General features: G+C 34.3%; 1 pseudogene; it reads right to left on the minus strand.

Annotated features, from left to right (window-relative positions):
- Nucleotides 1-1433: 1433 nt before the first annotated feature.
- On the minus strand, nt 1434-7921 carry LOC134233272 (protein singed-like; annotated as a pseudogene).
- Nucleotides 7922-12402: the final 4481 nt, after the last annotated feature.

Genomic DNA, 12402 nt, shown 5'->3' on the forward strand with positions numbered 1-12402 from the left:
ATGTACCCTACGTGCTTTACAAAAGATTGCATTGTATTGAGGAAAAATGATTAACACGCTGTATTGTTACATAAACAGAGTTAAAATTGATAGAAGTCAGGAGATTACACAGCATAGCCAATGAATGTTTTAGAATTATACACATTCTTTTTTTTTGGATGTGTCTCAGATAAAATTTTAGAATATTCATTACAATTTTAGATATTCAAATTATGTTACTTATGCCAGTTAAACGGAATGACATGTACACTTTAATAAAGCTTGTCGTATCAACTTATTTATCTGTAGCTTTTTCTCGGTTTAATTTTGTTTTTAATTTCTGTCTTTGGTCACCTAAGATTGCCCATGTGCTTAAATAACTACATTCTAACTATACATCTTGCCCCTTGAAATTGGGGTTCTATAGTAAGTATTGTAATGCATGACATAGTATAAGAAATACCATAACTTTGGCAAAAGGAAAAGTGTTGAAAGATTTTTTACTGTTAAGTAAACAAGGTTACCATATCCCTTTGACCCATCTAAAAAGCAATTATATTTGTATATTGTGTTATAGGGTTTGGCTCACAATTCATTTTGTGGGGCCACCCCAAATGCAGTGGTAGGGCAATTAATTACCAGAAATAAAGTCAAGATAAAGTTACAGAAAATGCAATAATTCCGGACATAAAAAATTCATAGGCTAATGTACGTATTGTTCAGATAACAAGGTGTAAGTACTATATTAAACAATTTGCAACAGAATCGATTTTGCAAATGAAGAGTAAAAGTGAGAATAATATATGATCAGTATTTGATGTTTCGGGAACCGCTTTTTGTGGGTCGGTGATTACTATTGTTATTGATTGTGATAAAATTTTCAAGAAAAGTATTTTTCCCAATTGCTGGGTCTGCTAGGTTCCAGAATAGCCAATATTGACGTTTTCTGTTGTTATTCACAAAAAAATATCAACGAAAACCAATATTAATGTTTCTTATTTTTTATACATTATATAAAAAAAAACATGGAAAACATTGTAATATGATTGAAGTCATGAAACGTTGTTTTTTTTCCGTATAAAAGCTAAAGCAACAAAAAAAAGTAGGCGTACAGATAATTGCAGAATATGTCTCTGTATAAAATAACATAAGAATATTGATCCAAGATCATCACACTCTTAATATCAAGTCATTCTCTTTATTTCAATACAACTCTACATTATGCAGTCGCACATAAAATCCGACTTTTCGTTGTGTTTCCTATAAGTCCATCAAATCTACCAGTGTTTTAATCGATAGCCGGTAACAAGAGAGTAGAGTAACAATAGTACTGATGAAGATGGATGAAAACACGTTAGGTATAACAAAAATTTTGATTACACTCAACAGATTACAGTTATCACTGCCCAGCTTGGGATGAGTGATTCTCATTGTAGACTATCTGGTCCGCACTTCTAGACTAACTCCAAACACAGAGTGCTGGCATTAACTTCCGTTCAAGCCGTCGGCCTTGATCAGTCCGTTTTGTTCTGTTTTAAGAAGATTTCCATTTGTGTCTCTATTGTCATCTTTGAGTTTGAATTTATAAATGAAGTTGGCTGAATTCGTCAAGCATTAACAAATCATTATCAACACCAAGAACTTCCCATTTGATGCTGCAAAACAGACATTCCTTCGGTAATACATAAGTAAATGGAAAAAATACAGTTCCGTATTAGGTTTTTAAAAGGAATTTAATCGTTATAACTTATAACTTTCGCTTCTCTTACCTTTGAGGGTGTATGTCCCATCTTTACATCCCTGTAACTGAATAAAAGACTGAGGTCACTCTATTACAGCAACACTCCTGAAGTATTCCACCTTGACCCCAACAAATCCGTACTCACACTTAAGGACCAACAGAAGGTTGATTAATGATTCGAATTTTAAACTTTTCCTTTGTGAATCCAGTCAAATACGCCGCCACTAAGATTCCCGGTGGCCTTGTTGAAGATGTAATTGTTACTAGCCTTTAAGGCAACGGTTCCTACAGCTGCGTGCTACTTGAGATGAAACAAAGCGTTAGGCGTTCTATAAAAAGAAATTGACAAATTTAGATTTATTTAAGCTTTGAATATTTTTTACGTTGTAAAAAATAGATTGCCTAAATATATAGTTGATAGAATTTATACAGATTTTTTAATAGTAAAATAATATACATGTGTCAAGGATCTTTCATCGGAGAATTGTGTAGAAAGAATGGGCTGTCGGACAAGTAGAAGCGCTTTCTTTACAGTCTTCAAGTAAGTTTGAGACGTCCAACCAAGTTCTTATATTGGTGTGCATGGTAATATTAAACTATATGAGATAATTTATTTTTTTTCTCAAGTGACACAAGAATAAACATGTATTTGTTATGTGTGTCATGTATTGAGTATATAGTTGTGATAAAAACTACCAGTACGTGGTTTTAAATATATCACTATACTTTAGTTCATGGCTTTCTGATATCACTACCAGTACTTGATTTTTCTACATAACTACCAGTACTATCACGTACACATGGATGCTGACTTGGCCGGACGCTCGCACTGGTGGGTTCTAGGGCCCAGTACTTGTTGTTGATTGTGCGGAAGGCCCAAGGTGTCGCTGATGGACGGTTACTTCATCGGAATGTCTCCCTTCTCCAGTTTCCTCCTCCTGATTGGCTGTGACGTCGACACCGACAAAAAGACAAAAACAGAGCCCATGATTCCAGGTACCGAGTTCCTGTTATATGGAATAGGGATAAAAGCATGTATCCTGTCTCTACGAAGCGGTGTGTTATTCATGATAAGATTGACAAAAGACGGAAGAATTGAAAGCCACGTATTAAAAAGCTGAAAAGATACAGCTGGGTTATATGACAATACACCATCAGGGCATACAACTACAATGCATGAAGGTGTCTTTTAAAATATATTTTTGTTTTTCATGGTTTCTTTTATGTCTCGTTTTTTGCATTAATGTTAAATTTATGTTTTTATTTGAAAAACAAGTGTAACACATACCAAGAGTTTAACTTACACAGATCGGAAGTATTATGTTTTAGTATTTAAGCTTCCGTGAAAAGTAAAATGTTTAAGTCCTTTGTGTCTGTCTACCAGCTCTTTATCTAAAATTTGCGTCAAGTGGGCAGTTTCCGCAACTAAACAAGTCACTAGAAATACTTTTCTTATCAACAGCTAACAAGCCGTCAAAGACACTGCTGTGATAAATTTGCAGGGTTAGGAAAACTCCGGTGTACGATAAGATCATCATTATGAGTAAGGGAAAAACATTTGATATTCATATACGTTATATAGTCTTATCATGATAAAGGAAAATTGGCTTTAACAGCGGGAATCGCTACTGTGGTTTTAATATAAAGCACGTGTAAGCACACAACTCAGAATTACATCAATATCCTGGCGCTCGAATTGACAAGTTCAAAATTATATATGTATATTAAGTGTTCTAGAGATTTCAGACACAGCCAGGTCTAGGTCCAATATCCAGTATTGTTTTGATCGGCTTTGCTAAACTGATTTTGACGATTTTCAATTAACAGCAAAAAGAATGGAAGGATGAGAATATTGATCGCCTTGATGCATTCACTCGCAACGACACAAGAACATGCTCCTTCTTTATGCTAAGGGAAATACTTTATTGATGGTTTGTTTGTTTTTATTTTGATTGTTTCTTTTGCTGCAAATGCAAAACAGCACGCACAGCGAAAACTACTATCTGTAGATCGTCCATGATAAGACGCCGTCTTATTTGCGGTTTCGCTTCTCTTAAAAAATATTCGGGAAAAAATTTGAAAAACGCGTGATTCACAACGGTCTATAATAAGCCATTAATGTCGGGAGTAGAATTTTTTACATACTTTGATCCAAGGTCGAATTAGGAATTACTCGACGAACAAAAGGACACGATAAGTTTGGGATTTATGTTGAATTAATGGATGAATTTGATTGCTTGCAATTGCTCTTCTCAGCCTCATCGTTCTGAAACACAAAGACCATGAGTCATTTGAAAAGCGAATGGAATGAAATGTCGGGTTTGACAGAAACATTAAAATGTGTGATTTTTTAGCTGTCGCTTAACATTGCCCGATTTTTTTTTTCATTATATGTTCACATGAGATGATAATTACACACAGTTTATAGCAAACTCACTCACTGACTGTTGCATCAATTATGAAAACACACAATTAGATCTATGCTTTCTTTCATTCATCATGCATACAGAAGTAATATTTGTCAATACCCTAACCACGTTACCTTGCTTAATTGAGGCTAGTTTCCCATTGTGGGCAATTACTGATACTTGTGGATGGCTCTCTTTATTGCTAACAGTTCGTCTTTTGTGACGGCTTTATTTCGACCTTTCATCGAGGCAGTGGAACCCACCGCCGTCAGATATCGCCCGTCGTTATCCTTAAAAGCCAGACCCGAGATCTGTCCCGATTTGATCTCTAGTGTGAATTTACTGGAGTCGTCCAGTGTCTCGACCAAACCCCCATCTTTATGTAGATAACGATTGTCAAAGGTTTTCAGAGCGCACTTTCCCTCCACCAACTCCAGAATGATAAAGGCGCCCCGTCCCCAGGGGATTACCTCGGGTGCATTGTAGCTCGTCGTCTTTGACGACCGTAACGTTTTCGGTTAACATTACGTAAATGAACCTGAGGACTGATCAACAAAACCTCAACAGTCCAACTCTGCAGTCCCCCGGGATTTGTGGTAAAACATTTACAATTTCCTTGGTTTCCCAGTAATTCCCATACTGGGTCTGTCGGAACAACCACTTTCCCGTGCCTTTGGCATATTCTATGGCGAATTTCTCCGAGGCTCCGGTTTTAGCTTCACACGTTACATTTCCATATTTATCAGACTACAGAGCGTCCCAAAAACTACGAATATACACAACTTCCTCCATCAATCTGCTTCAGTGTCCAAATCTGCTTATTTTTTAAAGCAGTACCCTGAAACGTGCATTGACTTTAAATCCAAATTTCTCTGCTGTTAAGTATGTATTCGGCGCCGGCGACAAGGCCTGCTTTCCATTGCAGTCCTGTCGACTTGTGTCCGTTTATTCCGTTAGTCGCCACCTTGTCCTTCGTGATGGTCTTCGCTCGACTCTCTGCTACAGCGATATGAACACGGAGCCGCGCCTCGCTCAAGTCAACCGCGACAGTTCAACAGTCAAGCACGGCGCAGCCTGATTGGTCGATCGACGCAATGTGTTCAAGATACTCAATTTAATATTTTTTTTAAGATGTCAAACATAGAACTGCGTGTGGACCTGTACCGTGTGATGAATGACTTCCCTGTTTCAGAGAGCTAACTCAATGATATCAATAATCAAGTACACATATATAAAATCTATGCGGGAAAAGCAATATTGTAGGTGCAAGGGTATCATATAACGTGCTTTTAACCTATCTTTATCATTACAGCAGGTGAAAGATGATAAACGTTTATACACGTTTTAGGTGACAGGTGAATAGTACATGTATTCATGGTAGATAAAGAAATTTTTGTAATGTAACATGTTACATATGGAAATAGATTCTTAATAATTCTAATTGCGCCACGACGTCATAGAACTATTTTGTAAATTTGAGGGGGTTAAAATTCATGAAATCTGTTCTTTCAGATTCATGCAGAATATTGAAAATTAATAATGTCAACAAAATGAGTAAATTAAATTCAATTTATAGTGTATATCTGACGTATGAACTTAACATGTAGACAATGTACGATATATTATTACTGAAAAATATTATCTACACTTAAAGTAGTACAACTATTATCTGTAAGTGTCCAAAACTTTTCTGAGCTTTGTATTTTAGGGGCTGATAAATGAAAAATGTGATCTATTCATCTTGTGTCCTATGTGGGTATCTATATATTTGTAATTCATATATGTCTATAATGATGTGCTATAAACTTCAAGATATAATAATTTTACGTTTCCTAAAGATTTTCCTTTATAATTTATCATACCATACCAATTTTATTTTATCAACCTATCTAAAAAAAATTGACCACAAAAGGGAGGGAGTGTCCAAACTTGATAAAAATCCGTTTTCATGGGGCTGGGTTATGTAAAAGTAAAAGTTATATATATGGGGAAAGAACGGGGGGGGGTGTTAAAAAATGTGTGAATATGCTAAGCGAGATAACTCTCAAGATCATTGAAATAAATTCAGCAAAATGAGCAACTTGCACAGCCAATCGAAGATCCTAAAACTAGCAGTATTTGATATCCCCTGAAGTATTACACATTTTTCCTTATATTCTTTAATTTCCTTCACCGAATTTTATTATTTTCTAGATTCACCAAGGCCAAATACCATAACCTTTTAATCTCGAGGCTAATTGGAACAACTAAAAAAAAAGTTTTCAATCTCAAACTCATTAATTGAATTCCAGAATATCATATTAGTGTTCGGTCTCAGTCCTGTTAGCCCAAGAGGCTAGTATTGACCAAAGCTCAAAGAGCACGGACACTGATTTCCCCTGGGCTGGTGTAGCTGAGATAAAAACTATATTATAGATTGTTTACTGTAAAACCTTGGTAAGATCAAAAACATTTAAGCATTTTTTTCTACCAAATCAAAATTACAATTCTCAAAGTCTAACATGCTATATGTACATGATTGTTAAATTTAAAAATCACATAAAATTATGCATAACTTTACACCCCCTCAAAGAAACTTAATTCGGTCACAAAAAATGAGTTATCCATCTTTGTATACATGTATTCTTAAAATACGAGGCTTTAAAAGTTTTCCTCACCTGAAGAATTAGATCTAATTTTTTTACCGTCTGATTAAAATTAGATCTTCGTTATACGCTCCGAATTCGAGCTTAACAAATATCTTAATTTTCAGCGACTACTCGACTGTAGGAGCGTAACAAGGTCTGATTTAAATAATCAGATTGATTTTATTACCACGTACCAAGATTTAGATAGTCGGAGTTTGGAGAGAGATTATACATGTATATACATAAACATGTTCTATGTCTATGATAACAAAGCCCAAGGGTTTTAGCTTACATGTATTTGATTACATTTCCGAAAATTTTAAAATATTCCTTTCATTTCCGACATTTTTTTGTTTTCATTTCCGACATTTTAAACCTTTCATCTCCAACATTTATCATAAAGTACTTTTCCGATTTTTTTTTCCTCTGACAGTGTGTGGTTAACTTTAAGGAAGCTCTAAACACTAAAGGGCTCTAACTGTAGATTACTTTTTGCCATTAGAGTGATTTGCCCTTAGATGTAAGATAGAAAAAATGGTGATTTGCAGGTATACAATTTGTGTTGGATTAAAATATTCTTAAAATTTTATTAAACCAAGAAGAAGTTAACGAATTCATTATTTCCATTAATTTACGTAATGTAAGTAAACAGTAATTTCTGTGAACAAAAACGGTTCATTGTCTTTGAACATTTTACTAGACAGGTACATGTATCCTGTGTGAAAATGACTTTCAGTATTTATAAGCGGAGGACAAAACTTACTGTAGTAGAGTCGAGAGTTTCTGTTGACAATGAACAAAGTCGACAAAGTTCAATTTAATAAAATGAATTGTTGATTCTACCTTTGAACGTTCAGTGCCTACCCAGCAAATGGACCTTAAAAAATAAATAGAAATCTCGATCAGATAAATGTATTGAATTAAATAAAGTTCATGGCCTGTCCTTTTTCGTTTTTTATTCCTGTCTTAGAAATATTATTAAAAATGTTAATGTTAGTTTATACTATTACTTAAATGCAAAAGGACTTTTCAAAAAGCTTGCCTGACTAAGGCAATCAAAATCTTTAGAATATATAGGCATGGTAGGATATAAATATTTCCGTCCATTTAAAAAAAAAAGGGGGGGGGGGTCAAAATATTTCAGTTACCTTATGTTTGGTAGACATTAATAAAGAAATGTATTTTTTCTTCTTTGTGACTCATCAGAAGAGTTTATAAACCCTTCGACTTGTTACAGTAGCTATAACCCTGTCCTGTCCTGTCGATAAGTTTCATCTTTTTGGAAGAACAACATCATTCATTCATTTCATTAAAAAGAACTTTTAAAAAATATATATATGTGATTAAACTAAATTCATTTCATTCAGCCTTATCGATATTATATATACGATAAGTATTTTTGTTGATGTACACCATTTCATTTCTTGATTTAGCTTTTTTTTCCCCGATTCATTGCTTTGGATAACTACATTAATGTTTTTCTAAATTTAAAGTTATTATAAATTGCTTTAATTTACAGAAATTACTGCCAAGAGACATTTCTAATTCATGCCTAACCAAACACATGTATGAACTTTTGACACATGGCACTGTTTTGAACTTACCCGGCAATATAGTAGATTGAAATAGTTGTTTGAGGTTTGTTCTCTTCTTGACCCCATGGCAAATGAGCTTACAAAACTTGTTTTCACAATGTGCTTCCTAAACAATTTGCGAGAGCGTGAAATGCGTTTGAAATGTCGGCAAGTATACATTAGTATATGTGTATAACACTGTAGATAACCATCAGTATTTAACTATATATATATATTAGCACTCTAAGTGACCATCAATGACATTTTTACTTATATTCTTTTCTTTATCCCGAGAAAGGGATGGGGCGTCCCACAGAATGGATGATTTCTATCGTTCGTGCTATATATAATTTCTTTCCATTCGTGATCTCATATCTATTTATTTAGTGGATCCAACATAATAGGATATACAGTGCGAAAGTTTCGCGTTCTAACGCGAAAAAATTAATTTTGAAATTTTTATTTTTTAACATACGAAAGTACATGTAAGAACAATGGCGTAAATATCTAACGAAAGCTAATTGAGCTCATTTTCATAGGTTAAAAATACATGTTTTAAAATTAATATACAATCTATTAATTATTTTAAATTTAATATAAGTTATATTAATTAGTAGGGTTTTTGAAATAAGATGCAAAAATATGAAGACCTATATCTATCATAATTATTCTCGCACCATTTCTCCTTTACATCTTCTGAGGAAAGATCATTTATAAATTCCTAGAAGTCCCCGTCTGCGTTCATGTTTTATATCTGTCAGTCAAGATCAAAGATCTCTGACTAACGTTACTATATACCATAGAAGTTAGGTCTATGTATATACTCAGTATACATAAAATTTCGCGAAATAACGCGCAAGTTTTGCATAAGAACGCGAAAGTTTCGCGTTAATTCGGGAAAGTTACGCATTATAACGGAAAAGTTAGTAAACGCGTTTATTCGCAAAAAGTTTCGCGTTATGACGCGATCATTTCGCGTTTGTTCGCGAGAGTTTTGCGTAATTACGCAAAAAATGTATTTTTAACCTACGAAAATGAGCTCAATGGGCGTTCGTGTTCAGTGATGTAAGAGCGTAAGCAATTGTTAGCAAATCGAACACAGCCGGTAAAACGTAAACATAAACAAGAAAGAAGTAGAACATGTGTTTATAATTTATAAAAGAACTTTATTGTTATTTAGTTTTGGGGATTTTTGTGTTAGTTTACGTCTCATTGAATTGAGGTGGTCTTATATGAAACAAAATGCCTATAATGGAAGTGCGTCTTTGTCACTTAAAAGGACTTAAGAGAGAGAGTTTCCACAAATGTTTGTCAATATCTGCAGGTATGAGACACAGGCACCTGACGTTACTTATTTTTCTTTTAATAAAAGAAAATATACCCATAACTCATAATAAAAAAGATGTTTATTTTTAGTTATGGGTATATATTTTTTTTATTAAAAGAAAAATAAGTAACGTCAGGTGCCTGTGGTATGAGAGTTTTTGATGTTGCCTATGTCCACAAAACAACTGTAATAACAATTAGCAGGTAGTTTTGGGTTTGAAAGGGGGAGGAAAGTTTGATAAAATAGGAGATTGACCAAAAAAAAAATCTCATTCCGTAAGGACATATGTTTCTCAGCTTCTTATCAGCCTTTAAATGAACATTTTCAGTAGTAAAAGTAAATGTTTCGAGAGAAAAAAGTAGGACTCCTCCTCCCCCCCAACCCCGATACCACGTGACTCTAGAAGGAATCTAGGTCAGCTGAGGACTGTCCAAGAGCAATAAGACCAAAAAACGTATAGCAAGATACACCCTACGTCAGGATGCGACAGATTTCTACAAACTCCCATCACCACTGCTAATGATCATAATCGATTGAAGATTCGCAAAGATAGAAGAGCGCGGGGTTTTGACTTTCTTTTGAAACCATCTGAAGTGGTCTCTGCAGTGCGCAAGGAAAACGGACAAGATACTAGAATTTAACCATTCGTTAGACAGCAAACTTGTTCCAGCATACAATATATACAAAATAAAGTGGCAATCGTTCAAAAATTATTTACCACTTCATTTATTTTCCACTCTTTAATTTTGAAAATAAGAAGATGTTTTAGAATGTTGTTTAACTTTTTTTTGACGTAGTACATCAATGGTTTGGCAGTAGTGACCTGCACTTTATACATTACAAACATGTACTAAAAACGTTCTTCCTTTCCTTCTTTTCTCCTACGAGTTGTAGAGATCTTGTCAATTTTATTTATCTGTTTAATTTTTTTTCTACATTTTCACATTTTTTATTGGTTAACACACACAAAAAAACCCATCTTTCAATGTACTTTAAGTATGCCTGACTCGCAGCCAAAAAAACATTTAGATTTAGTTGTCTTAATGTTTAAATCACTTTTTTTAATCAAATTCAAATATCAGTTCTAATTTCTCTACTTTCCGAGTTTTATTGTCATAAGAGAAACAGCCTTAGGGTATGTCCACTTAACCGAGCTTTCTACGTACTTGCGAAATAAAATCAACAAGCATTGATACCTGGAACGAATTGTTCTGATTTTTAGCTCACCTGAGCCGAAGGCTCAAGTGAGCTTTTCTGATCAAAATTTGTCCGTCGTCTGTCGTCGTTGTCGTTGTCGTAAACTTATCACATTTTCATCTTCTTCTCAAGAACCACTGGGCCAATTTCAACCAAACTTGGCACAAAGTATCCTTGGGTAAAGGGGATTCAAGTTTGTTCAAATGAAGGGCCACGCCCTTTTCCAAGGGGAGATAATCATGATTTAGAGAAAAATTATTGGCATTTTTAAAAAATCTTCTCCTCAAGAACCACTGGGCCAGGAAAGATGAAACTCATGTGGAATCATCCTCAGGTAGAGTAGATTCAAGTTTGTTCAAGTCATGACCCCCGGGGGTAGGGCGGGGCCAAAATGGCCGATCAAAGTTTTACATAGGAATATATAGGAAAAATCTTTAAAAATCTTCTTCTCAAGAACCACTGGGCCAGGAAAGATGAAACTCATGTGGAATCATCCTCAGGTAGAGTAGATTCAAGTTTGTTCAAGTCATGACCCTCGGGGGTAGGGCGGGGCCAAAATGGCCGATCAAAGTTTTACATAGGAATATATAGGAAAAATCTTTAAAAATCTTCTTCTCAAGAACCACTGGGCCAGGAAAGATGAAACTCATGTGGAATCATCCTCAGGTAGAGTAGATTCAAGTTTGTTCAAGTCATGACCCCGGGGTAAGGGTGTGGCCAAAATGGCCGACCAAAGTTTTATATAGAAATATATAGGGAAACCTTTTTAAATCTTCTTTTCAAGTACTTCAAAGCCAGGATTAGTAATATCTGTATGGAATCATCCTCAGGTAATGTAGATTCTAGTTCGTTCAAATTATGATCCCCTTGGGGGTTAAAATTCAACCCCACCCCCCACCCCCAACTTAAATTAAATTTCAGTTCTGATCTTATGTGTTTTTTCCTAGCTGATGTGCTCAGGTGAGCGCTGTGGCCCCTGGGCCTCTTGTTCTTGAAGTCATGAAATTGGGTATCGTATGATAAAATGCTGGCAAGTCATGTGACCAAGCTTATAAAGTCTATTAATTGAGATATACGAGTTATAATTATTTTGACAGGTGGCCAGGCACGGTAAGCAGATACTTTTTTAATCATTTTTTCTTACATATAGTCTATATAAATGTTGAATTTTATTTATGATTTATTCCAGTTGTTAATGCACTAATAAACATTTATAAGAAAAAATAGCTTTCTTGGAAGAGACATATAGAAAATTTGTGACTTTATAAATACTAGTATTATTTAAAGTGTTTCCATCTTGTTTCAAATTTTAGTTTAAATTTAATTTCGTTTTCCCCGATTTTTATATATAATAATTATGTATAATTAGGTACCTGAAAAAAATTATTTGTGTTTATGTACTAGTTATTTCAGCTTTAAAATATTTTTAAAAAATATTATTAACTATCTACATTTTCACTTCAAATAGCTGGTTCTTATTTCATGTTTATTTTTAAATTGTCTTTTTCTTAATTTTTTTCATTTTCAAACTGGAGGGGTTTAATCTCGC

The sequence above is a fragment of the Saccostrea cucullata genome, unplaced genomic scaffold (assembly GCF_032062105.1).
Source record: "Saccostrea cucullata isolate Sc308-1 unplaced genomic scaffold, CSIRO_AGI_Scuc_v1 ctg13615, whole genome shotgun sequence".
Taxonomy (NCBI): domain Eukaryota; kingdom Metazoa; phylum Mollusca; class Bivalvia; order Ostreida; family Ostreidae; genus Saccostrea; species Saccostrea cuccullata.